General features: G+C 41.2%; 1 long non-coding RNA gene across 4 annotated transcripts in view; it reads right to left on the reverse strand.

Moving 5' to 3' along the window:
• Positions 1-3149: 3149 nt before the first annotated feature.
• Positions 3150-23734, reverse strand: part of LOC119006093 — a 67991-nt gene continuing 47406 nt past the window's right edge. For 2 of the 4 annotated variants that reach the window (XR_005070672.1, XR_005070670.1), the window contains 2 exons: positions 10468-10636; positions 3150-7483 (listed from right to left, as the gene is read on the reverse strand). This is a non-coding gene — a long non-coding RNA (uncharacterized LOC119006093). The remainder of the gene's footprint in view (positions 7484-10467; positions 10637-23734) is intronic. The other 2 variants (XR_005070671.1, XR_005070668.1) reach the window with 1 other exon arrangement.

Raw genomic sequence — 23734 nt, forward strand, 5'->3', positions numbered from 1 at the left:
AGAGAGCTCCTGTGGGTGCACGGGTACAGGGGTTGTAATAATTGCAGATGTACGACTTATTTATGTTAAGTTTATAAATCTGTTTTAATATCTTTATGAAAATAAATGTGAAATTAAACTTTTTTACATTTTAGAAGGGCTATGCTTAGTGTTCATTCTGAAATTAACACCATATATACAGTAAATGTATTAATTAGCCTAAAAAACAGACCTTGGTGTGTAAAAGTAGTTTCATAAAAAGGTAATACATCAAGCAGCTGTCACACTGCAATCCTGACAAGTTGGGGAAAATTATTCAACAGACTCTCAAGCTCAATTCTTTACAAAAATGTTTAATTGCTATACTGTTTTTTCCCCAGAAGAGGGTGCAACACAGTTTCTATTAGGGTTTTGCCATATGCCAACATGCACTGCTGAATATCCAGGCTCTGCCACAGCCCTTCATTACCTGACTAGCTCCTGTCTGCAATTTCAAGTGAATAATAAGGTTCAGAGGAGGCATACGGCTTGAAAGGGAAATGTGTTTTGCATGTTAAAGGAGGCCTGGTGGGTAAAAAAAATGTGTTTAGACTAAAATAAAGAAATGGAATTCAGGGCTGTGGCGGGACTTAAGCAATACTGAGGTCATGAGTTCAAGTTTCCCCAGTTCACCAAAAAGTCTCTTGAATGTTCTTAATAATTAGGGTTTTTTATTTTCTATTTTTTTTATTTGTTCACTTGGCTGTTTAATTATGTGTTTTCTCAAAACAAACAAACAAACAAAAAAAAACCCAACAAGAAATACATAAAAATCCAAACATGAAGCTGTAAATGCTGATTCAAAACACAACACTTCAAGTAATACAACTGTAGTGGGCAAATACTGAATCTTTTATTTTTTGATGTCCTAAAACTACCGAGGTCATGGACTCAGTGTTTTGAATGGTGGCTACAGCCGTGCTTTTATTAAAATGAAATATAGTCTGATCAAAGATACAAATACATGCTGGCATTATTAAAGAGGTGCGAGCAGTTTAATGCTGTCGTTTTATATTCATTTTCAAAGGATTCTGATAGATTCATTACGGAGGTGACGTGTAAAAGAAAGAAAAAATACTACCAAGACAATATGATTTTCATTAACAGAGAACTGACACAGGCCTTCATAAGGGCTATTTGACACTGAAATGTATGACAGGCCAAGTTTGACTGGTTATGATGATGCTGCCTTCACAGTGTGTACGGTATGTTACACAAGTGTGGCCCAGTGCCAAGGTAGGCAAGTTCGTAGAGACTCCGGTTTGGAGAGGCGCCATCCAGTATTCAGTTTATACAGCAGGGAGGCCGAGGAATGTTCTCTGTTCATTTTCATACAGATGAAATTGGAACTGAGTGCATCAGCAATCCACAGCGATAAATGTTTTTTTTTTAAATCAGAAAGTAGACTTTAATTTCTTTAAGGAGAAATCCAAGCAGAAGAAACAAAAAGAAGCGGTTCAGGTTCAACCAAGGCATTTCTTCCATTTTAAGAATCCAAATCTACAATCTAAAAGTCCGTCTTACAAAGCATATTTGTGCAATGCTCCCATGTCTCTTTTGTTTTAAGCCAAATTAATTTAAACCTAAATTGCCATGGTTGTATTTACAGACGGAGGTTGTGGTTCCTCCCAAATCATCACAATCTTTACCATTAAATGTGGCCATTTTCAATCTCATGCCTGAACACGACCTTCAGGTTTAGCAAGAAGATGAGGTTACTGTTGCCCTGGACAAAAGTTACTATCCCCTCATAAAAAGCCACCAGTTAACCTCGTCAATTAGAAGAAGCACTAAACATAGTTTACAGTATGTAGTCTCAGTTATTCTGTCATCGGCATGATAGTGGGGTATATTTTGTCTGTCCTCACTGCTCTATTCAGCGGTTGTGCGTTTTGCAGCTGCTGAACCAACAGGTTGGCTGAACTTCATGTGACCTTGATTTGCATGAAAGCGTTTAGTTAGGCAAGAAGAAAAACTAATTGATTGGACAAGCATTAATCAAAATTTGCATGCAGGAATGCAACAGGACAAGGATATACCATCCGTCTGCCATCTGTGACAGACGACCACAATTTATGATTGATGCCCTCAGCAGACATAAGAAAAACACCAGAGTTAAGCAAGGCTTACAAGCAATTTTAAACCAATAAAACTCATGACAGGGTACATTAGCTGCTTTCACCAAAAGAAAAACTAATTAACTTGCATGCCAAAATATAGAAAATCCAGTTATTTTGGCAACATGGAATCGCCTGCTCGAGCAATAATAGGTCTGTACCACTCATGCAGGTTTATTCATCGGGCATCAGCAGTCAACTACTCTGTCGCTTCTCATTCAGAAATAAAAAACAGCTTTAGAATAAACCACGAGCGGAGCAGTTTTATATTACTGCACACTATTTTGTTATATGCTAGATTTTACAGACCCATATAACAGGAGAATGGGTGAAAAAAAAGAGCAGCTCCATTTTCTTTGGCCTCCCATCAGGGTGCTAGAATGAGAACACTTGACAGATGATGTGAAAATTTCCCCCCGGTGCCTCTACTCTTTGGTCTTTCTAGCTGTGGAGCACGGCAGGTAGAGTTTGTTTATTTCTGTCGAACTATATGGAGTGCCAGCCGCTGGAGTCACAGCATCCATCTCTCAGGCAGATATTCATTCAGCCAATCAGTCTCCACAGTTTGTGACTGACAGCTCGGGAGTTGCAGGGAGCGCGGCTTCAGCAGCGAGCACCAGAACACCTGCGTTTAATAAGGTTATGACAGAACCTCGCACAGATTGATACTTCAGTCACAGCATGAGATTTCACAAATTCAGCTAAAGAGGCTCATTCCAAAGTAAAATAAATGATGAGACGTCTGCTGCTTGAAAAACTGACACATTCTTTCAAAGTGAATAATGGCATAAAAAGCATCAAAGGGAGAGAAGATGTTCTAACTTTAAAAACGGGAATAGAAACTACAATAACACCTGTTGAACAGTGTGTTATCAAAATAAGAAATAGATTTATTGAACGATTCTCCTAAGAATATTTGCTGCTTTAATACTGTTCGCCCAATATAAAACAATTCTTGTAAAGCATTCCGTAAGAATTAGGAGGAGGGAATAAAAAACACACAAAACAATAAAGTGGGCTTAAAAAGGGATTTGTTTAATGGAAAACAGTGAGAATCTAACAAGGTGACAACAGAAATTTTACAGTGACTTGTAAAAAACACAGCGTCATCATAAACAGTACAATTAAGCTATTGCTTCCTCTGCTCGGAAAGGCTATGATACACTGAGGCAGGAATTATAAACATTTGCTTTTTTTGCACCCCCACATCCCACGTTCATGCGGTGATAAATACCAGATGCAGAGGATTTCAGTGGGTAAAGGTGCTCGAGCTTTCTCTTTTGTTATCTACCATACACACAGGGATGGGAATAAGTAAAATGGGGTTAGTGTGACGGATGCTTTCTTCTCCAGACGGTCCCCCAGCATTGAAGCTCCTCATAACTGTTCATGTGAATGTGTGCATTTGTGGATAATATTTCAGCCTGGCTCGCTTGCCGAGTCTCTGCTTTGAGTCAAATTTGGAACACCGGCTAGATGACGGAGCACAGCCTCCAGCCGGCCTGACTAAACAAAAAGAGAAAAATCGACGAGGGCCCGAAGGTCGCTCCTCCTTATAGCCCCGCTGTCGACAGCGTTGGCAACAGAAAGCCAACATCTCTGCAGAGAGCACTTCGTGGCTTATCTGGAGGGCTACCGAAGGGCTGACGGTCACTGCTCTGTCATTAGTCGTTACATCAAGTTTTTTCCTGTAAAGTGACAGGAGGCACCAATGCAAGAAGGGCGTGATGATACAGATTATCATCATGAGTTTTTCGTTTCGGGTGGAAACAGAAATTTACAGCCATGGTAGGAGCTTTGTGAGGCTGCTCTTACACTGTGAAATCTGACAAAGTGACTTTACTTCACAAAATGACCAAGTAAAGACTACACTTTAACTTTTGAAGCTCATACGACTTAAATATTATAGTTTACTTAAGAAAAAATCAGGGAACCGATGAATTGCCTAGTAAAGTCAACTTTACAGTCTGTGCACAACTGTGCTGCTAATGTGAGCATTCTAACATCCTGACTGCATCAGTTCTCGTGCACAGCTATTAACCAGTTTCAGGTTTACCATTGTGCAAATTATCAGCGCTAACATTTGCTAATTAGCACTTAACACAAAGCACAGGCCAGGCTGATGGAAGTGTCATTAGTTTTGCAAGTGTTCAGTTGTAATCCGAAGTATTGGCCATGCACAAATTTTGACCTGATGACACAAGCAGGGAACCAGCATGTAGCTGCAGGCACAGAAAGGTTCATGCGCATATTACTTAAGTCTGCCCTGAAGTGTGTAAGATTAGATAAACTCAGTTTTCAGAGGATTAATAATAGTTACTGAGAGGCTGTTTGTTGTTTTTGCTGCCACAGAAAGAAAATGTTATTGTTATTAAATAGTATGCAGCAAGTTGGTCTGCATTGTGAAAAGCTACGACTAAGCTTGCTGTTATGCAAAATGTAAAACCAGGGATCTTGTGACTATGGTTCAGAGCCGTGGCTCTGGAAAGGTAACATATTCAGCCACGTTAATCAGTGGATCAGATGACTGATGGAGGAACACTTTGTTTTCTTTTATGATTTTATTGTGCTCGCGGTGCAAAACATGACCAGCAGAAACTGGAACTCAGGCTGTTAACTACCCAACATAGCCCCGACTCAGCTGAAGCGCGCAGTTTCACTCACGAGAGGATGTCATCAAATAAAGGCACTAAACAAAGGCTACAAATCATCCTGAGGAGACGGAAGGTCTGTACCAAATGTCATGGAAATCCATCTAATAGTCCTCAATGTGGCCACGTCTTACTAAAAGCCTCAGGAGACCTGTGATCTTTCCAAAATTTCATGAAATCCATCTTATAGTGAAATAAACAATTCTGAAAGATTAGAGACTATCAGAGACTAAAGATGAAAAAACCTGTATGCAGTATCTATGAATAATATATAAACCATCTCATCCCAGTGGAATTTCCCGACATTAAATGCTCCAAATTTGATTTTATTTATTTCAATGTAATTACTTTATTTTTGAATTGAAGATCTGAAGACATTTTGAAATGTTAATGTCCTTTTTACACACCTCTTGGGTCCATGACGCCACTCGCATCTCGAAGCACTGAAGAGAGCGACGAACCCAAGCCAGGAGCTCCTGTCTTCAAATAGAGCCGCACCTCATTTATATATAGAGATATTATTGCCAGCTTCAAGTGGGGATTAGACAGATTTGAAACTACAGAGAGGCAAATGAGGGAATGATGAGAAGAGAGAGGCATGAATCATGAAACAAATGAAAAACCAATCGTGGAAAAACCCAGCTGGAGATGAAGTGATGGATTATGTTGTTTTTCGAGAGAATATGTTTCGCTAATGCGTAATATCTTCTGTGTTTATTTTCACCAAAGCTAAATCTTCCACTTATTTCGTTCACAGCTCGTCATGGCCACAAGTTTCACACCACATAAATTATAGGATAATCTGTTGGCAAGGACCTCTGGGAGGCGTTCTCGGAGCCCTCTAATGAACAGTGTTTATGAGTACTAATCTGTGGCATGTAAACCACCGTTTGTGGCTGAGATAAGCCACAATAAGGTGAGAATTTACTGTGGCCTGCACACTCACAAAACTTGGCTCACAGGTCAGTTTCCACTTGTATAATCGGTGACCTTTAGTTTGAGTCGTAATATAAATTATTTACTGTGTCACTGAGACATTTTTTTTTTTTTTACAATTTGTTTACCATTTTTCAAGTGGAAATTTTCTCACTTGGTGGGAATTCACGCATAATCACTTCATTAGTCATCATTAAAACGCAACTCTGATGTTAGTAAGAAACAAAAAAAAAAAAAGACGCTGCCCTGCCAACCCCACTGCTAGACCTCCAGGAGAGGGCAATAACTGAACAGGGTTTATGGAAATGTGTGGTTTTACAAGAAGTCATTTAGTTACCTGAAACATTTTTTTTTTTCACTTTTGGTTAGTATTTTGCCTGATAAGATGGATATCTCTTCAGAAACATGTGGAAACTATTACAGGGAACCTAGGAAATAGGCCCAAAAGGCCTAAATAACCACTATTTCAAGGGATTTTCATGGAACAACGTCTTAATGTTTTTCATGGCAGAGCATCAAGGAAGAGTTCTCCCACACTCTTAGACAAGAGAAAATGAAGCCTGTCTGTCTTTGTGGTGTCTAAAATCATCTTGTCTTTTTCTTGTGGCCCAAAATGTCAAATAAAATACACTGTTAAAGACACGGATGCACGTTATCCCATGCTGTCTTGTAGGACAATAAAATTATTATCTTGTGATAGGAAAATGATGTGTCAACAGCTTCTCTGGAACTAATACTAATCTTAAGTGAAATGCGAAAATGCTACCGCACCCGCAATCTTGATGTATCAGACCCATTTGGTTGGTCGATCACTTGCTCAAAGAAGCTGGCAGCAGGTCTGTCTCTAGTTCATCCAAGACAAACACACTCCTCTCACTCCAAAGTCCAAAGACGAGCTGCAGTGGAGTTCAGGCCCCTCACTGCACCACGTCTGTGCATCTGGTCCGCAGCACCAGCTTCCCCCTGCCAACGCAGGGTGTTCGTGCAAACAAAGATTGGACCTCTGCTACACTTTGAGTGTCAGTAACTGGACCGTGTGTTCGCCCTTGATGTAAACTTGAAGGGTCAGCTAAAAGTAGGAGTTGCATGGCAAGTTTCAGGGGGGCTGTGTGCCATACTGGTCCTTGCCAACAATTTTCTCCACTTCAATCGAAATAGTGTTCACCGGAGGTGGGCACCAACACCCCACTCTCCTCTCTCTGCTTGTTTTTCTGTGCCTCATCAAGGCAGCTTGTCTCTAACATTTATCTGCTGCCCTTTCAATTAGATAAGGACAACAGAGAAGCCTAGTTGGACGGAGGTCTGTGTCACCTCAAGGCTATGGTTGCCACTGCTGAGGTCATGCCATGAAAGGGAAATGGAGCACTACTGTTTCCCCTGAGCACTCCGAAACACTAGCGATTACACTGACCGATCTGTCCAAGAAACCGCGGTTGGTGAGGATCAAAGACAGCCTGGAGACCACCTGGAACTTCTCTTGGCAGTAGACTTGGCCTGTGGAAGGATGAGAGGCTCTGGGAAAAGGCGCAGAAGGACTGTGCCTCTCGTTCCCATCCTGATCTTCGTGAGAACACAGGCTCTTTGAGTGAGGAACCTCCTTTGCTTCCAGTGTGAAGCTCCACATTCAAATATAATATATCCTTGGCTTCAGTCTGGGCTGAATGGGTGGGTCGCCATCGACAAACAATTGATCTCTTTGGCCTTAGCGTCCTGGTAGGTCTTCCTGGACCCCCGTGAAAGCTGGATACATTTAGTTTGGACCTGGCACAGAAAGGGCACAAGACAAATTGCAAACATATAACAAACCAACGTCCCAAAGCTCAAAGATGTCTGATGTAATAATTAAAACAAGATTGGATTTCTTCTCAAATGTCTTTTTTTTGTATTTTTCATGTTAAGCAACAATAGTTTTAGTACACAGTCAGCCCACAGATCACACCAATATTACAAATGTACATCCACTTTAATCAAATTACACAAAGAATAATTGCATTTCAATATTTCTGCACTCAAGCAATTTGGCCTAAGTGTATTACATGCTGTGAAAGCGAAGAAGTATGGAAAAATACTGCAAATCACAGAGGGACGTAACAAGAGTAAGTAAAATGTTGGACCATTTAGCTCCTAAATTCCTATCTATGGGCCAGTAGTGTGGTTTGGCGGACACATTACCCCTCTTTCTACCCTATGACAAACACACCCAAATGTGTACTCAGAGCAAGAGAATCGCAGGACAGAACTGTGTAAATGGCCGTGTTCAACTCTTCACATACAAGCTGCACATTGGGGGGGGTGGGGGAGAAAGAATGGGAACGGGATACAAAAAGTGTTCCTAGCGGTCTGAAAATATGTCTACACACAAATTGATATTCCATTCGCACAGGCAATATTTTGTACATATGTCAGTGGCGTACATAGTCTTTACATGACCATGAAGAATCCATTTTGTGCGCTTTATTAAGGCCATACCGAACGGTCAAACAACACACTGATTGCATTGTGTTGCGGTTTTGATGCTTTCTCTGCTCAGCATTTTTCCAAGCAAGCCAATAAAAAGCGTGATGGTGGGTTCAGTAATCTACAGAGGTGGGAAGTCACAAAGTGCAAATACTTTCAGGTTTCAGCTTTTTTTTTTTTTTTTTACACCATCTCACGCCGTCTTCCCAACATCTCAAGGCTGCTGTGCATATCTCGCATGGCAGAAGTAGCAAGATAAAATGACATAACAAGACGGAAACAGACGGAGAGGGAAACTCGAACGGGTAGAAAAAGATGTATTTCCTTCGTCTTCTGCCTGGTTTTTCTTATTCTCTTGGATTCTTGCTGTACTTTACAAAGACAAATTGTCAGAATTTGATGGCAAATCAACAACAAACTATCTTCCTGGGGCATTTACAAACAGCTCGGACCATTCCTACTGACTCTACCTTTAATAGTTTTTATATTAATATGACACAAAGGAAACTTTCATACTTTGAGTACATTTCTAAGCCTGTACTTTCTTACTTTGACCTAAGTAAAGAAGTTGAATTAGCACTTCTGCTTTTACCGGCATCATTTATTTCACACAGGTATGTGTACTTCTACTTGAATAATGAACGTGTGGACTTTTGCCACCTCTGGTGATTTATAAAGGCGACCTACTTGGACCCTGCAAGGAGTCAGTCTCCACAAACTCCAAATAAAAGTGAGATTGCGCAAACCTAATGATCTTGCTTGCTCCGGTTTCCATTGCGTTCATCCGTGACATTGTAGCAGATAGCGAACTAGGTTTCAGTAGCTAAACACCCATAAATGCTTAATATCATCACAAGATACTGATGGAAAAAGACTTGGAATGTTTGTTTCCACCAGCTCGGGTTTTTAAATGATCTGTGTCCCACGTTATCCCTAGATGTGATTGTTTCCCAACCGTGTGTCCTTGGCAAACAATACAGTGTCACTATGGTTCAAATGCTACCTTTTAAGGAGAGAGTTTAGAATGAGACAAGACAAGAAAAAGCAGCAAGACTTTATTGGCACCCTTTTACATAGCTCTAAGACATGTTTACCAAAGTGCTGTCATGATCCCGCTAACCATGATGCTGTTGTTCTGGCTTCAAAGGTGATCATAGAAACAGGATCATACACTCAAACTCCATGTTTGTGTTTTCTCTTGTGACTCTTCTGACAGCTGATCAAATAACAACATTCACTGGAGAGGGATTTGTTTCCCCTCCGGCACCCTCAAAGTACTCAGGACTCTTTGACCTCCCCCTGGTCCGCTTGGCCACTTTATCACTATCACTTTATGGGCTGGATAACAAACTGAAGACCAAATTTGGACTGAAGTCTAAAAGATACAATGGCACTGAGGTCTGCTGATAAGCAGAGAACCTGGTCCAGTTTGTCTTTCGGAACTATGAACAATTGGAGGCATTGCATCTTGTGTAAGGCTGACGAGGCTGTCTCAGTAGAGATACGTGAGTGTTTTGCTCTCTGAATCCACAAGGAATTAATTCACTCACAGAGACACTGTTGTAAATTGAATTTTACACTTTGCCACAAAGGAATTCGTATAAAATGTCTTCAAATGGTTCAGAACGCTGCAGCTAGCATCTTAACTGAAACCAGAAAATTTGACCATATTTCACCAACTCCAGCTCCAGACTTTAAGGGCCCGCGGATCCATGACGGATCAGACTTCAAGGTGCTTCTGATGATAATGTACAATTGTCAAGGGGCTAGCCCCTACTCATCTTTCTGATCTCATTAAAACTGAAGCCCCATCTCGTGCATTAAGCTGTTAAAAAACAGGGCTTCCATTCATCTGGCTGCGTGGCCTTTTCCTGCCGTTAGCCCTTTTCTCTGGGAATGTTATCCCTGCTGACATCAGGCAGGCTGAGGCCTGTAAATCCAAGCTGAAAAGTCAGCTTTTAGCTTTAACTTTCAATTATTCTTCAGGCCTTGTTCCTGTTATCACTTTCCTACCTGCTGGTCGGTCTCAGTCTCACTGACTCTTTTAACATCGGTGTTTATCCTGCCAATGAGAACTCAACCGACAGACCGAAGAGTTCTTGATATCAACCACATCCAACAACACGCTGCTTTTGTGTCTGTGCCCTAAAAGCTGCTAAGCTGTGAATACCCCTTCCTCTCCCTCTCTTCCTCCCTTCCTCTTCCCCCCTCTCTCCCCAGCCTCTCCTCCATCTCCTCTCTTCTCAGGTTTTCCTGTGCTGTCGGCCTTTCTTGGATCCCTCTCTCACCTGGCTGTCAGTGGCTCGTCCAGTCATCGATCTTGGTCCTCGTCCAAGAGGAGATTCTGGCTCTCCCCTTTTTTCTGCATTTCTTTTTAAAGTTTGCATGTTACCACGGGGTTCTCTGTTTGTATCTCCTCTGTGTCGGTGGTATTGAACTCCTCTGTGTTTCCATGGCCTGTAAGGTCACAAGACCAGAATTTTAGTCTCAATCCCATTTCCAACTTTTACAACTACTCCTTTAGTTCCCCCCTGACCCTCAGAACAGAGTGACAAGTAGTAGTAGTTGGAATCACCCCCTATGAAATGAAACAACCCTTTAATACTCTCAGACGTCATCAGTTTTTGTCACTGGCAGTCATGTAAACAGATGCGACTGAACATTTCCAATATGCTACCTTCAGCTGCTCTGTTTTGTCCTGCTGTTGCTGTTCACAACAGCACACAATTTGTTCACAACTTCAAGTCATCAATTAAAAAAGGACACTGCCTCATAACCTGGTTACTAGCAGTTCTAGGCTCACATTAGCTGTCTGGACTGATATTAGAGTTGTATGTAGAGTCCCCCATTGAAATATGGGAACATTTGGGACTGTCACAAACAAATCATATGACAAGGACGATATTACATTGAAACGACAGAGTTGTCATCACTGTTCATCAACATTGCCTCTGAAAAACCTCAGTGTTAAGGGCCGTGTAGCCCTCACACTTAAAGCCCTGTCCCAACAAGAACTGGGACAATCTGCCCCCAGGCATGAACACACAAAACAGAGGGGTGTATTGGAATTGGGCCTTAGACTTCTATACAATAGCAGCATAAAAAAAATACTCAATACGTCTTTTGAAACCGCGGCAAAAAGAAAAAAAAAATGCCCAGGGCACACAACATAGCATATGCACACAGTGCTGGTACAGACACACTCACCGAGCACATACCAACACGTGTAACAACATCTGTCCAGCCTTGGCTCGAAAATCTAATTACAGATGTGTTTTTAATAGCTTTTGTACTTTTGATAAGATCAATGTCTAATTAAAAAAGTCAGTCAAAATGTCCAAGAATCTTAGTGGCCTGTTCTCTTTGGCATTTATGTTAAGAGAGGAGTTCGTATGACTCAGCTTCTACTTAACTCTGTCCCCCTTGATAAATCCTCTTCACTTTAATCTACATTTTGTCATCATATTTGTACATGCTGAGATATTCTGTTGCGAATCTATAGTCTGTACACAAGACATCTGTTGTTCATCCTGGGAGAGGGATCCCTCCTCTGTAGCTCTTCTTGAGGTTTCTTCCATTTGTTTTCCCTGTTAAAATAGTTTTGGGGGGAGGCTTTTGACGGTCGAAGGACATCAGACTGTATTGTTTGCCTAGTGGCAAGTTGTGATTTCCGGCTAAATAAACAAAAATCGACTTGACTTCTATGTATGAGTGCTGAGTGGCACTAAAGCTGCAGGACTGGCTTGAGTTTATTTTTCAGCTCAGCCCTCAGAGGCCACAACTCTCGTCTTGACAGAATAAGTCAGGAATTACATGCAATCTAAAACATCATAAACAAATTCTTGACATGCTTGGCTGGAGCTTAGAGTATTGTCCGCAAATATGCAAAAACAATGATTTACAGAGCCAAGGCCTCTGTACCTGCAGGCAGAAAAAAAGAACTTTTTGGCACCTGGACAGATTAGCAAGACAGTCTTTTGAGTAAAGGTCCTGTAGGGGAGATTAATTCTTGCCTTACATATGGCGAGAAAACTTCACTTGAGTTTGAATGGCCAGCTTCGGTCACCACGTTGAACTCCTTTATAATAGTGGTCTAAAATTATTCTAAAAATGATAAGCAGTTAAACTGCCGGCCCCCTGCCATGAGCTATATGAGATCTGAAATATTGGCTTCGCCAGGGGAGTTAGGATAAAGAGCCAACCTGCGTCTGTCTCCAGGAGGAACTAAACCTGAGTCTGAAGGAATGTTCCAGACCATAGAGAGTTTCTGTGGTGCAGATCAGAACCCAGACGCGCAGACTATTGTGAAGGGATTATTAGTTCCCATGTAGTCCTTATGCTCTATAACCCCCCACCCCCCTTTTCCGTCTCCGCACTCGTCTTTGTGCCTGACTCTACTCCCTGGGTCCACTGAGCTGAGAAAATTAGGTTCTGATCTTTAAAGATTCATGTCCAATAACTATTTGACTCCGCATTTGTAGTGTTGGTTTGATGTGTCGGCATCGGTTAAACAAAAAAAAAAGAAAAGAAAAGAAAAACCTGTTTCCATGACGCTGGCCTGCAGACGCTCGTTAGTGCCCCATTTCTCGACAACACTTTTGACCTCAGTTCTTTTACTACCTTGCCCTTCCTCTCTAATGGTTTCAGTTTGACCTGACCTCAAGAGAAAGGAACAATTTGCCATTGGCTGCGGTTTTGGCGCCGAGGCATTCATAGCCAACCACAACACTCTCTCCATGGTGGGCCTGAGGACCTGTAAATTAGACAAGCTCCCCCAAATCCCCAGTTTTTTGATGAATTGACTGAAGCAATCTAATGGTGTTTTCTAACTGGGCAGGCGAAAACGGCGGATTTGGCATCACCCCGACTGTCTCGCTGTGCAGGGTCCCATAAATTTTGAGTTTTGGTGTTACTGAGGTCGGTCTGCCTTTTCCCCCTCACTCTCTGTCTTCCTGGAGGATGAGGAGAGATGAAGACACTCAGCTCACTCTTGTGTTGTTTTGCACTGGGGTAATGTTGCATTGAACCGCTCCCAAACCCTGGGCCTGGTAGCCTATTTATGGGCTCTTTCATGCCTCACCTACTTTCAAAAACATTCCATCATTTGTGCACCATTAAGTTTGGTGTAGATGGATGTGAGATTCCTTAGATCACTCTTTCCAGCCTCCCGATCTTGGATGCAATTTTGACACGTTTGTGACTGCATTTCTTCCTTTTGGTCATGTATGTTAACGGGCAAATATATGATCGACAAAAGGTTTGGTGAACACATTTATCGACAGTACGTGGCTGATACAGGTCCATCGACTGCATTTACGGCACATTTTTAGGTTATACAGGGACAAAGATGATGGCATTTTCAGGGGTGAGGGAGGATTTAGCTAAAAGACATGCCTATTCCATAATACATGCTACAATATAAAGTACATCATCCTACCTGTCTCCTTTGCTCAGCTTTAAAACTTGACCTTGACTATGTTATTTGGCCTGTAAGTTTGTTACTCATGATGAAGGGGGAATAAACACAACTAATTCCTGCTGAACATTTCTGTTGCTTCATGCAATTTGTGAAACAGATCATTTAGCCCAAAAGCTTAACACATTATAAAATAGGGACTTAAGGAAACTGGAAGCCAAAAGTTAAGATCTCAAAAATGTGCATTGATCACTGGGTAAATTGGGCTTTATAGCTCAAACTTATATATAAAAAAATTTATTATATAAAAATGAATAAATATATTTTAAATCATTTGATGCCTTCTATGCAGATTCTGGTTTTAGTTCAACAAAGTCAGACTTACTGATAATAAATCACAGAAAACTTTTTTACACTTTGTTTGTGAAAACAAGGCTGACTGTTCTAAAAGAAAAGGATGATGTTAAGTATTAAGCATCCAAAATGTATTTAGCAGCTGACCCGTTCATCTTTTTCACTCTTCGTTAAAACTCCAATTGAGGAAAAAAGCTAAAGCAGACTGTATCTTAATGTGACAGAAGAATAAATTAAATTTGACAAAAATTGTTGACCGCAATAGATTGCCAGTGCTGGCTGATTTTTTATTCTGGACTGAAATAAACTCAAAACCATTGGCTGCCTCGAAAGCGGGACATTAGTTAAACATTTGGTGTGGTTTGAAAACGGTATTCATGTTCTGTAAATACAATTGGTAGTTAATGAAGAAAACAGAAAGGAGGAAAATCCGATAATGATATGCTGTGCCGTTGTGCTGTTTGTGTTGAATTGTGGTATCTTGAAGTAGCCCATTTCTCTGAGTGTGACAGCCGACAGCATGTATGACAGTTGACCTGACTGGTCCCCCCCCTCCAAAAAAATGGCAGCAAAAACATATGTTCTCATACGTGAGGACATTCCCCCGTGTTTGTGGCTATGTGGTCACGAGCTCCTCAAAAACAAAACATTTTGGAGTTGATCATGCCGCCATTCAATTGTTCCAGGACCTTTAGAAAATGAAACAAAATGTTTTTGAACCCTGCAGCGAAGTAAGCCTGGAGGTTCTCTGTGATTGATCAAGATATGGCATGTCTACATTTATTCTGACAGTGATTGGTCCAGCGGCGGAGTTTGTGGTCAGTCACTGCCACAGGAATCGTTTTTTCTCCTTCCATTTCTGTGATTTCTTTCAAAGTACGTTTATCCGTGATTCCCATGGAAATTCGAGGGGGAAACATTGGACATGACTCCCATACCCTTGCCTTTGTTTGATATATCCTTCTGACCTGAAACTGAGGGAGAAAGAAAAGATGGGAAGTTGTTTTACACGAGCATACAAAAGGATGATTTTTTTCACCGTGTGTGTGTTGGTGTGTGTGACTGTGTGTGTAGGGCGGAGTGTCTTTGCCCCTGCTTTCTTCACTCATCTCCCGCTTGAGCCACATCTGGAAAGGATCAGCTGGAGAGGCTGGAGACCATGAAAAATTAAGAAGCACTTAAAACGCAGCGAAATATTTAAATTGAGCGAGCAGATAGGATGTGTGAAGTACACCTCCTTGCACTGCAGGAATGTGGAGCTGGAGAATCTGTAGAACACGCATCCCTCGTTCTCTCTCTCTCTCTCTCTCTCTCTCTCTCTCTCTCCCTTCCTTGTGCTCCTTTATGAGTTTGTTCGACTACGCAGTCACGATGTTTCAGATGAAAAATGCTGTTTGCATGTGCTTGTTTTCCTGGGTGCAGTCTTCTATTATTTTCTTTTTCTCTATGTGCCAAATATTGTCAAAGATTTTACGGAAACATTTTTACATCAAAAGTTTACAATTTTAAATCAGACAGTCACTGGAAAAAAATGTTGGCAGTTGACGTTTCTGCAAACCACCCATGCCGTGTAAATGGTACTTTATATCTCATTGACATTTCTACTATTGACATGAGTTTCAATTCGTGTGACACCACTGGATATTTTTACCTCGGGACAAGTTTCGGTCGTGTTTGTGGCACCAAAAAAAGAAAATGTTTGTGTTTCTGTGCCTAAACCTAACAAGACCATGAGCAAAGCCTCGAGTTTAACCAAAGTTTAACCTAAAGAGACGTAAAGTTGCAACATAATGAAATGTAAAGTTTCAACATATGCATAGTTTGAACTACATTCATACTGCCGATTGGGCCGGCTTGAATCCTGTCCAACAAAAACATCAGATTTTGGAATAAACAAGCCAATGCCTTGGATTATCCATGAATTATTTGTGAATTAGTTCAGCATTTAAAAGTAATGGCTTTTTCTAACAATTTTACTAGGAAAGCATTTGATAGTATGTACATACTTTGGAAATGTGAGTTTTGACACTTAGAGAACGAAAATCTTTCACTTTACACAGAACGTTGTATTATATTATGGGGTGATAGGATGGAAAATGTAAATATGGCAAGCTGAGCAATGTCAATATCAACATTAATCCAGTTTAACACAAATAACTGAAAATAGTTGTGTTTTGTACAAGTGAAAATTAAAAGTAAATAATGTTGTTTGTTGTTAAAAATCAAAATCAAAATAAATTGTGTTACATTGAAGTAAACTATAAGGAGCAGCCCCCAGAAACACTCATCTTTTTTGGCGTCCATCTTTGTATACATTTATTGCAGCATTTTCATCCTTTTTAAATTTGTTTTTCATGAAGTCACAAACTCATGAATACTTAAATAATATTTTTGTAATTATTGGGCCTGTTACTGGTGTATACTTATACATATATACCACCTTATTACTTTACTGGCCAACCAAGCTTAACCATTTCATGTGATTTTTTTTTCCCCATATGGGAAATTTAACAATTACAAGGTGTCCATACAAATCTGATTCACTCAGGAACACTACTGGGGGATACTTCACTGAAAGTCTGTCACGATGACCCGAACTGACCATCCAAACAGATATCATCAGTCCACATGTATGCTGAAGGAAGCACAGGGTCAAAGGGTCTGCATGTGTGACATGTAAGAATGCTTTTGCAGTCGATCAAACCCACGTAACAGGATATTAAGTGTTGTCTTTAGCAACAAAATAGTGGTTCCATTTGAGACAGCTGGGATGAATTTTGCAGAAACCGAGATCAGTGTCCTATTTTTCTGTTGTTCTTCTGTGTGCAAGTCTGGGTTTTTTTTCACCGATGTATCACTGTGTGCCCTCTCACTGAGTGTCTGCCCAGATTGATCTTGCTCAGTCATATCATTGGAACAAAGACTTCTCTACTGGGAAATCTTACGCCACATAATTTCATTATGCGTGTCGCTTTTTCACAAATACTTACAGCCCTTATTATTATCACCGATTGACATCGCTCTGCAGGGTTGCACATAGTGATGACAATCTCTGTTGCTTAATATCTGGTTTGGTTCGACTGTCCCCGCTCACGATTCACATGATTTCTGTTTGTCCAAAGGAGCAAGGACAGTTCTGTGCTCTGCAGTGTTCTACCCGAGTTGTGTAACTGGGTTTTAAACCACAGCGATGGCTCCCTTTCCTACATAACTTCTCCCAAACTGCCATCTCACACACACAGAAGAAATTTGATTTAGAGGAATTTCCATTCTGTGCCATATCTTTTGATACAAGCTGATCTTTTGGGTCCTCAACAAGTCTTCACTGGCACCCTCTATTTCTTTTCCTGAGTAATCAGTTATTTGATCCTCCATAGGGTCTGTCTCCTACTGCAGGACTCAAGCTCAATTATTGGGCTGTGAGCAATTTGTAGAGTTTAACTGACTCTTAAGCCCTTTGGGGGAAACCGAATCTTGTCAGAGATTTTTCCTCTTTTTTCTTTTACTTCCCGCGTACTTAACAAACTCACATATAAATCAAATCAAAGTCATTCTTTGAGGGTCAATTAGGAGTTGTTAGGACAAATGTGGCGTGTTTATTACAGGGCCATTGGGGTGCATATGTCTGCACTAGATGTGTGATCGGTTCTGATTTCTGAGCAGTTGGGGGTCATATGGTTTTGAATCATGGTGTTTACTGCACAGTGACACACTAAATTACTAGCACATTCAGCCTTCCAACACGCAGCTTCTCTTATGTTTTGCTTGTACAGATGGGAAACAAGTCCCATTAATGACTCCTGCTACTAAAGGGTCTTTTGAGCGGGAGACACGTGCAATGTTCAAAGAGAGTCTGCGTACGGATGATTTCTCTTTCATCAAACCACGCACATGTACATGCTAACACTCTCAAATGTGCAGCTGGTAAAAGTTCAAGTGAAATAAATCATTCTGTCTCATCGCATTTGACCCATCTGCTTTATTAAGATTGCCTAATAAAGAGGAAAGAGATGACTGCTTAGAGACACGCGTTAACTCCTCTCCAACTGTTGGGAGAAGCTGTAGGATATTAATAGTTTTATTTTTACTTTACTTCTGTGGCCTGCCCTCTTCCAGGTCACCACAGTAGAGAGGAGGTCGTATGGGTCGGGCACCACTTGGCGATGTGCGTGGCCTGCTCAGTCATCCTCCTGGATGCAAGCACTTTATATGTATTATATAAATAGTATCGGATATTCTGTCAATGCAATTTGTAATTTGTGAATCTTTTTTTTTTTGCTCTATTCTGTATGTGCAACATCTATTGCATTGCTCTTCCTGAAGCTTTTTTGCGGGTCTAAGGACAGAGGATGTCGTTAACTGCCCAGATTGTAAAGCCCACTGAAGCGATGCGATTGTGATTTTGGGCTACATAAATCTTAATTGCATTAATTGGCAATTGATTTGAATTGACTGGATTTGATTGACGTAAATCTCTAACGCAGAACGTACAACGTGAATGAAAAATGTCTGCCTGACGCGTCGGACACCTGCTCAGCAAAGTCAAGGTGCGAGTCGACAGCTACGGAGAGGGAGAGCCATGTCAAATAAGAGGCAGGACTCCCATCTCCTTCCATCGCCCGAGGAGACACCACCACCACTCCGGAGTTCTGTTCTTGCTTAACAGTTGGCGAGAAAATCCTGTTATGAGGCTATTACAAGCATGTTTTCTGTAGCGGTGTCACTGGAGATCGTTGGAAATGTCTCTCACTATTCTGAACGCATAATAGAAGGTGTTTCTATGGAGCTGAGCAAAACTTTTAAAACGATGATATACTCATTAGAGGAAGAAGAAATATTTACAAATAGGCGATAACTATATCCCCATATACTCTACAGGTTACAGGTACCACAAAAAGCAAAGCCTTTGTTGTGACTTCACGTGTTTCCCCTGTAAATGTGTTGAAAGGTATATTTATTGAACCGAGACTAAAAGGGTTGTTTCAGATGGTTCCGATTCATCAGCCAGATTGGACATCTGTTCCTGGCTCAACTAGGAAAAAGGATTTAACTTAACAAAAATGTGTTTACTTTGGAGTGTGTTTTCAATGGCCCTTCCAATCCTAACAAGTTGTCAAGTATATGCAACAGGCAGGTAAATTGCATGGAGACCTTCTCGAAGACGTGATCGCTATTTCAAGCAGAGAGCGAGAAACGTGTTCCCTCTTGGATTGCAAACTGAGACAAAAGTACTTTCAAAGACATTTTGTTGTGAATTTAGAGGTCCTAAAATGAATTGCTCCACCGCAGAAAGAAAACACGGGATTGGAAACGGTTTTCCAGGACATGGAACTCACTGCATTATGTTAATACAAGAAAGAACAATATAATTTCATGGTGTATTAAGAATCCTGTACTGGTTTAAAAGGCATTCGTGCTATTTGGTATAAATAATTGTAACTTTGCGATTTTGAGGGGCATTTTTAAAAGGTTTGGCTCGACAAAGCAGAACCACTGCTGAACTGTAGAAAAACCATCAGGTCTCAGGCCCATTCAAAAAAATCTTGAAGCAGTTTGACGGGCAGAACTCAAGTTATCAGTGATGATCAGTGGGCACAGGAAACAAATGAATACACAGGAAGGGTTAAATTACCCCATAATAGCTTACACCCCGCATCTGAGAAATGAATGGGCATGAGTCACAGCTGCAGTCAACACGAGCAGGGTCGTTTCCGCATCACTATTATTCATCTCTTATCACTACATTATCAACAAAGCGTGAATTTGGGAAGTGTTTGCTATGATTAGCAGCTGAGTTTAGAAATGAAGAAATATCAAACTGTTTCCTTCAGCCCCAAAGCCTGTTTCAGAGGATCCTACGACTTGACACACGGTACAGAAATGATTAAAGGAGCATTTGTCATCTAAATGCTTCTACGTACAAAATACAACGGCTAAAAGCTATTTCAAATGTTAACTTTTACATGAGGAATAAGTGAGTGATTGGTGCAGTAAAGCTTTGTTCAGTGCAGACACAAACATGCGGTCAGTGGGAGTCTGTGTGTACAGAATGGAACAGAGTGCACACTGATGGCGCTACACCTTCACGGCCACGCACAGGCGATGGAATTCAGGCTACACCGACCTTCTCGGCCACACGGATGTCCCAGCTGTGAATCTCCCTTTGAGTCTACTGCCATGAGACTGTGTTTAGACATGAGGGTTTGTTCAGCTAAACCCTAGGATCAAAGGCTGATGATGGCAAAACTTAATTTTACCCACTCAAAGTCACCTATCGACCCTGTTCCCACTTCCCACAGGCAAGGCATACCACCAACCTGCTGGAAACAGTTGTAACAGAAGACAAAACAACGAAACACCCATTGTGAAAGAAGCAGCGATTTGTCTTTCCACTATCACATCTAGTTTCGTGTCAATAAATCATCACAGAGTAAAACATAAAAATACTCCTGTTCTGCATCTGATTTCGCCTGCTGCTAATGCTCGACCCTCTGCCGCTTCATGCCTCTCCCGTCTCCGCCTGCCACGCCTAACCACAGCTAGCCACAACAGCCAATGATGGCTACAACAGAATCTCAAGTCCAGCTGCCCCCTACAGTCTTGGAGCTACCTTTGAATTCCTGTCATTTCTACAAATTTAGGTTAGGGTAAATGTATTCTCACTCAGTAAATTGTGTCTATCGGATTCAATTTGGTTAAAGTTGGGAAAAGATCTGATATTGCTTGTTTATGAATAAAAATCAGTTTGTGAAATACAGATGAAAATGTAATCTTAAGGATTTGTGATCATGTACACGAATATCATGAATTAAATTTCACCCCTATTTCACAAACTGCTGTCATGTGGGGTTGCTGGTTTGAGTTATCACCAAATATGGAGGAGAAATTAAAATTTCAACCAGATGATGCAGCTGAGTAAAAAAAGTCTTGGGCTCACCAAAGTTATTTCAATTTACGGAAAAATGGCATATGAATGTTCGTACAAAATTACAGGGTAGTTCATCCAGTCTGTGTTGAAATGTTGGTTTCACTTTAAACCAGATATGTCAACATGGTGGCAGGAGAAGAAACGTCAGAGCATTACATCATCTGGGAACTGTCGATGTCCGTGCAAAATGTGGTGCCAATATGTCTTACACATTGAGATCCATCACTAGGAAGGAAAACTTTGCCCTGCTATATAAAAACAATCAGGAGATCATCAGAGCCATTGGCATTTATCCTTTGGGGTTCATGAAAATCTGGACAAAAATTCATGGCTTGAGCTAAAGTTGCTGACTAACAGCCCATCCCCACAACCCCTGTGCAGTTAACATTTTCATTTTCAATATAACTGTATGTCCCCTTGAGAAATAAAGATAACAGATCAAACCAAAATGTTTTTCCCGAGAGTTGTTTTATACCAGATGGTGAAGGAACACATTGTGCTCTGGCGAAAGCTACCCGCTCACTAATCATCCCGTGTCAGCTTTGATAAACAACTAAAAAGATGACATTACCCATTTTTTATTGCTGTGTTTATCTCTGTGAGTCACATTTTGCTGTTGTTAATGTGTGACCTTTGGGATTGCAATAGGCATTTGTTACTCCACTCCGAGTCCAAAAGGAACATCTGAAAATCAAAAAGTACACTTATGTTCAAATTAGCTATAAATATGTAGACACGCTGCTGTAAATTGAGGGAGAAATAGCTGGCGAGATCATTGTATAATTGGGACCGAAGAGAATGCTCAAGATGTTCTTCACTGTGAAAAAATGTGTCGTTCAAAGAAAACTACAAGCCTCCACTTCAGTAGGAATCACCGACAGTGTCTCCTGCCAACGCTTCAATGAGCTTGATGCGGTTATCCCAACACCTGTACTCTTTCTTCTGACAGCGTGCATCTCAGGGCACCCTGCGCGTTCTGTCAGCGGACGATGACAACATATTGACAAGTTTAAGCTTCTTAAATATCTACAGATGCATTTGATCCATCTACATGCTCTCTTATAAAAGAGTTATTGAGCGTTGATAGCTTCAACAGTTTGATGATGGGCAGGAAATGTGCAAGACATGCACCACAGCAGACTTCAAGCGGATGCATGCTGCTGTGATTTATCTTGTGGGCTATAAACTGCAGTCGCAGTTGAAAATGAGCACAACTCATTTTCACTTGCAACTAAACAGTCATATAAAAATCTGAGCGCGCCCATAATGTGAGTAGCAAACGCATTGTAAAGGTGAAAGTGTCTGTGCGCTGCAGCTGGTACAGAAGGTGGTGTTGGTCAATCAGTGTACAAATATAGTTACTGGTTAAATATAGGGAATTTGGGACATTAGAATAGCAGCAAACACTTCTTTGGTAAAAATGGAATTGACTGGACGTGATTGCCCCCTACGGTCAGGCAATGGTTGTGGTGACAACAGATCTTTAGGCAGCTACATGAACGGCAAAGTAGCGCATTTTCACTTTTTGCTGATCCGAAGAATCATCCAGTACATTACTCAAAACCACGATGCTGACCATGAGATTTGTAGTCCGATGCTACCCACTTTGCTATGTAGAGATATAGTAATGGCCTTCCAGTAAGAAGAGAACGGTGTCATACTGCATGTGTACATGCATGTGAGTAAATCGTTCTCTGCCCTCCCTCCCATCAGTTTTCAACATGGTATAGCTTTGTTATGTAATAGCTAAACACACTCTAAAATATGCTTCTGTGAACATTTGGGGTGAGAAATGTGCCACGCAGTAACAGTATCTTGATTCACATTTGATCGGAACTGCCCACGTTTCATGATAGTTGTTTGGTCAGATGCAAACTTTAGAACAATATCCAGTGGCGATGAAAGTTGGATATTGCGCCCTGCTTCCATCAAAGGTTTGTCCCTTTTCTGATCCAAACCAATTTATGGGAGAAACACTGCTCCACATGGAACGCTCTCTCTGCAGATCCGTTTAGCCCTCTGTTGCCTGCACAGTGAGTTGGGGTATGACCACATTTCCAACTGCCATGACGTCTGTCCTCAATGTTCCCTAAATCAGAGCTCAACTCTAATGAGAACAGCTTTCCAGGCATGGCTCACAGAACGGTGGTGAGCATCAGACCTGTGGCTTCTGGTTGTCGTTCAAGCTAACGGAGGGGTTGGTTGTTACATAACTCGCAGCAATTTTGTAAAGTCACGCAAGGCAATCCGATGTCCTCGTGCTGACTCCATCAGGCCAAGCCATTAGGGATTTCGTATAAAACCTTTTAACTCCGGCCTTTGGTTCTGATCTTGTCTGTTACTAGTCAAGCAGCATTGTGTAGCGGCAGTTCCACATTAATCTCACAGCTGCTCGGGTCTTTCAACTGGCTAACTCTACAAGCCAATTATCGAGTTCTAAACATGGAAACTAAGATCATTTATTTGGATGTTTCTTGTCAGAGCTAGAGGCCAAATGCTCTTTGATGACTGGCACAACAGTGAAACAGTACAGCATGGCCTAGCCTTAAGCCTTACAACATTGTTCATCTTCTCATCTAAACCGTGACATGTTTTTTACAGAATTTGTGATCCAGAAAGCTTCAGATATCTTTATAGCGAAGGGAAATATTCTAATAAGTCTCTCATAATGATTGCTATAATATGTGGAACATGGCCAGAATTCGAAGGAAGTCCAGAAAACCGAGGGCAGCATCATCTGAGTAACAAACAACTGCTGCTCCTCCCTACCTATATGTGACTGTAGCTAGCTACTGTTAGCTAATAATGGTTGAAATGGTTTTCACTTCACAGCTGTGCCTTGTCAGGGTTCATTTGT

The sequence above is a fragment of the Acanthopagrus latus genome, chromosome 17 (genome assembly GCF_904848185.1).
Source record: "Acanthopagrus latus isolate v.2019 chromosome 17, fAcaLat1.1, whole genome shotgun sequence".
Classification (NCBI taxonomy): Eukaryota; Metazoa; Chordata; class Actinopteri; order Spariformes; family Sparidae; genus Acanthopagrus; species Acanthopagrus latus.